This window comes from Antechinus flavipes, chromosome 3 (genome assembly GCF_016432865.1).
Source record: "Antechinus flavipes isolate AdamAnt ecotype Samford, QLD, Australia chromosome 3, AdamAnt_v2, whole genome shotgun sequence".
In the NCBI taxonomy this organism is placed as follows: domain Eukaryota; kingdom Metazoa; phylum Chordata; class Mammalia; order Dasyuromorphia; family Dasyuridae; genus Antechinus; species Antechinus flavipes.
In genome coordinates this window covers 369,412,345-369,416,952 of record NC_067400.1, presented here as the reverse complement: position 1 = coordinate 369,416,952, position 4,608 = coordinate 369,412,345, and positions in this window count along the sequence as shown.

Sequence of the window (4,608 nt, the reverse complement as noted above, 5' to 3'; positions counted from 1 at the left end):
TGTCTTTTACCAAATTCTTCCAAGCTTGAAAGGCAGCATCTTTAGTAGTTGAATGTCTTCTCCTGAGCTTCTAAAGTATAATTTAGGGTTTTGAGCCTGCAATTTAATAAGAACTACAAGTCTCTAAAGTGACTTTTATTTACTCAGAAAAAGTAGTAAGCCATTGTTCAAATGAATTTTGTTCACTTGGTCACCTTGTTGCTGCTGTTATTTTAGACAATACTTATATGTAAGGAAGCCAAATGTTTAATTAAAGGATGCACACAATGCAACTAAGTGGTTTTTTGTACAAACTAGACTAGATGTTTTAAGTACTTAATGAATATTAAGGAACTATTTACTATGGAGTCTATTGAACTACCTACTCCCTTGAAATCAATTTACCCTGCAGTAATAACATCTCACCGATTTTTATTAATTTTTTAATGACGAGTTGCTAAAGAGTGTATTTTATGTCTGTGTGCTGAATGATACAGATTTAATAACTGATGTGCTCATGAGTTGCTTAACATTTTGTTGAAAATAAGTACAATGATGAGCATGTTCTAATATGTAGGTGTCCATTTATTGATTTTAAAGAGACTTTTTGCATATATATGTATATACATGTATTAAATTGCAACCCCTTGACAAATTATCCATTATTATTTGATGTAATTTTGATTGCTATTAACTCCTTATTTGTCTGTTTAGAGGAATAAAAAATTATGCTTAATATAGTTAAGTCTATTTTGTTAGACAAATCAATATCAATATTGTGATTTTGGGGGGTAAGAAAAAAAATAAGACCAGCAGAGCCAAAAGATCCCATTCCTTTTTTTTTTTCTTTCTTCTGAGTCCATTTCCTTCAAAGGTTGGTTCTGAATTTCAGTCTTTGTTCAGATAATTGCTAGCTTAAATAATAATAATAAAACACTGTTTTAATGAGGCTCTAATTATCTGAGAAATGAAAGCATTCACATTATCTCATTTAAAAAAAAATAATATAAGAGAATTGGGTAAAGAAAGATTAAGAAATAGATGTGATTACTAATATTTGAGCACAATGCTGTGAACACAGTTCTTGGGCAATATTTTTAAAATTGAATTGGAAGGTATTTTATGAGCCAGTTGAGATTCTAACTTTTGTACAATATCTTATTTGATAAGCCCAGATTAATGTAAATATTGTTTCTCTTAAGTCTTTTATCATTTATTGTTCCACATGTTACATCTCTTCTTTTGTTAAACTATTATTTAAAAATCTTTGTTATTAAAATATTTTGTATCTATATCTTACCAAAATAATTTTATTATAAATGCTTTGAGAAAAATAGATAGATAGATAGATAGATAGATAGATAGATAGATAATGGTTTATATATCTTTGTGTCACTCATATGATATTAGTATGATCTTAAAGCCTGGAACTTGGCCTCTAGCTTCATAAGTTATAGGGTACTTCCAGTTGTGGAAACTTCCATAAAATTTGACCATAAGAATATTGGCATTTTCTCTACTTATTATATCTTTAAAGAGTTGGCCAGAGCACTGAGTTGAAGTGACTTGTTCAGGATGACAATAAAATGATATCAGAGTCAGAACATGAACCCGGGTTTTTCTGGATTTTCTACTATCTGAGACCACCTCCCTAAATCATGACCTTGTACATAGTCCACATTCAATGCAAATTTGTTAGCTGTTTCATGCCACTGTAATAAATTTTTTAATTGTTAAAGACATAAAAATCTTTTCATGAGCATATTCTGATAGTTATAAAGTTAATTTCCATGCCTATGTCCTTTACTATATTTGTAATGATACCTTCCTTTTATTACATTTTGATTCAGAGTAACATACAGCTCTCCTCAAAGTCAGGTGGATCTGGATTCAAGTTCCACAACTGACAGATATTTTCTATATAAATCCTGGTCAAATCTATTAACTTATCAGAATTTTTACTATAATTATAACAGCATAAATTACAGAGAAGGCACAGACCTGCATTGTTAGAGAAAAGTTCTCAAAAGGAGCTGTCTATACCACTCGATTGACAGGTCCCTATTTCCTTTCCTATTGAGTTTATAGACCTCATCATATGCAAGATTGTTGATAGTGTTACTTAGCTCAAATAATTGATAATATTGAAAAAAAATAATAGTTCAATAGTAGTGCTTAGCATTTGTGCAGCACTTTAACCTTTACAAAATATTTATTTATGTTAATTCATTTGAACCTCACGGCAATTTCACAGGGTAGGTGCTATTACCATCCCCAGTTTTTGAGAGGGAAAGTGAGAACTAAAGAGGTGAAGTGATTTCTACTAAATCTACAGAGTTGCAAATGTCTGAGGAAGGATTCAAGTATATCCTGAAGTCAAGTACAACAAACCTCTAGTCTTGTGACCTAGCCTTAATTGATTTTAAAGGGCACTGAGATTTTAAAGGGCATTGAGATTTCTCTAAATCTTCACCATCTTTTTGTGAAAAAAATGCCTATGGAATATATCTCTTTGTCATTTGTCCATTTTAGAATATAGGTAGATTTGAATTGATTTTTTATCATATATGCTAGTATTTGAAATCAATGGTAAAATTTGCTGAATCATTTATCATCAATCTTTCTATTTTTAGATAAGTTTTCTCACATTGCATGTAATGAAATCTAATGGTAGAACATTTGTTTCAGAACTAAGACACGTAGAAAAAGGATTGTTCTTAGAATCAGAGAACCTGAGTGAATCAGCACTTCCCTTGAGTACTTGTGTGACTTCAGGTAATTCATTTGACTTCTTTAGCCCTTCATTTTTTTTTTTTATCTGTCAACTGAGATGTTGGGCTAAAAGATCTCTAAGATCCCTTTTGCTTTTAGCTTTATGATTCCATCATTTTTGACTTAATAAAGAAAACCGATTTTGGTCATTATTAAAAAAAAAGAGAGAAATACACATATAGATAACAGGGTTAAAGAAACCAATCCAAACATGGCATTATTATTGAAATTAGAATTTGCACTTTAAGCCTTGGTTAACAGGGGAAATGTTATCACCTTTCTCCCATCCTGTACAGAGTACATACATTTAAACTTCTTTTCACTGAGTTGGCAAAAGTTTTGTCTCATGTATTGCAAGCATTTGAATATGTCTATACCCAAAGGTCTTATACCTTCTTTCACATAAACTTTCTTTATCTCCCTGAATCACCCCTCTCCCCTTCTATATTTTTTAATTTAACTTTCCTAAAAATAAATTTTGCTTATCAATAAGTTATGGATCTCAAGGACAATACCATGGCAAAATTCTAAAACAGGAAGTATTGGTAAAGTTCAGGCACCTGAAAGAAAACAACTATTGCTCATTTTTCATAATTCTGAAATTATCTTGAGAATGTATAACTTTTGCGGAAGATAAGAAATGCTATCCGAGTTCACACCAACTATCCTTCCAAAGCGCAGTATCCAGTCCTTGGAAGGAGAACCAAGGAATAATTTGTGGGAGACCATGGTTTCCCTCCAAGGTACTACCCTTTGATGAGGCAAAAGTTATTTTTAAAGCGCTAACATGTAACTTTCAGCTAATCTTTAAAGTTGAAATAAAATTGTCCACTAAAGAAATATCTTGAGATTTGAGAAAGGAAAAGGGGTCTCCAAATGGTTAAAAAAAATAGCCTTTTTAATAATGAAATTATGGAACTATGTCCCTCAATTTTGTGTTAAGCACTCCAATTGTAAATATTTTTTATTGTCAATCAACAAGAATTGATTGAACATAAACTACATAACTTATATGATGGGTTAAGATATAATAATAGTTTGCCACACTGTCATAACTAGCATTTTTATAGCATGCTAATATTTGAAAAGCAGTTTATCTCTATTTGTTCTTCAAAGAAAACCTAGAGTAGACACTATTATTATATCTGTTTTAAGTAGGTTAAGAAATTTGTTCAGGAAGACATAGCTTCAATATGTGAGGCAGGATTCAAACTTCGATCCTCCTGACTCCAAGCTCCTGTGTTCCATCCAGCCATGCCATCTGTCTAAAAATTGAAGGAAATGTATTATGAATTGGGTAGCATTTTAGAAACCTTAACATAAAATCTATATTTTTCTTTACTTAAAGAATCTGTGATTTGGTTGCTTTGGGTTGTCCTTTCATTAATACCTTAATTTTTAATGGAACTTCAATCTTGTATCATTTCCTGCCATTGGAACATATTCATATGAATGTATTCTATTTTCATAGATCTCATTATGGCCTCCCAAAACTTATGCTTCATCCATGCCTTTCTATCATTGCTAAGGACATGACTGTTATCACTGAATTTTCTAACCTTGAAATCACCTTAGACTTTTTTTCCCCATATCTTTCACCACCTCTCCAAATCTAATCAATTGCCAAGAACAGTTCCTAACACTTCCACACATCACTGTTCCTCTTGCCCTATTCTTACTTCCCAATACTAACGACTTAGTTCTCATCTAGGCTAATATTAACTTTTTAATTGATCTGAAGTTTCTTTCCTTCTCATTCAAGCTTTCATGCATAGTCAGAATAACTTTTCTAATGGCTTAAGCCTAAATATATTAGTCCTCTAACTGAATTAACAAACAAATACCTAGCCTGGGATT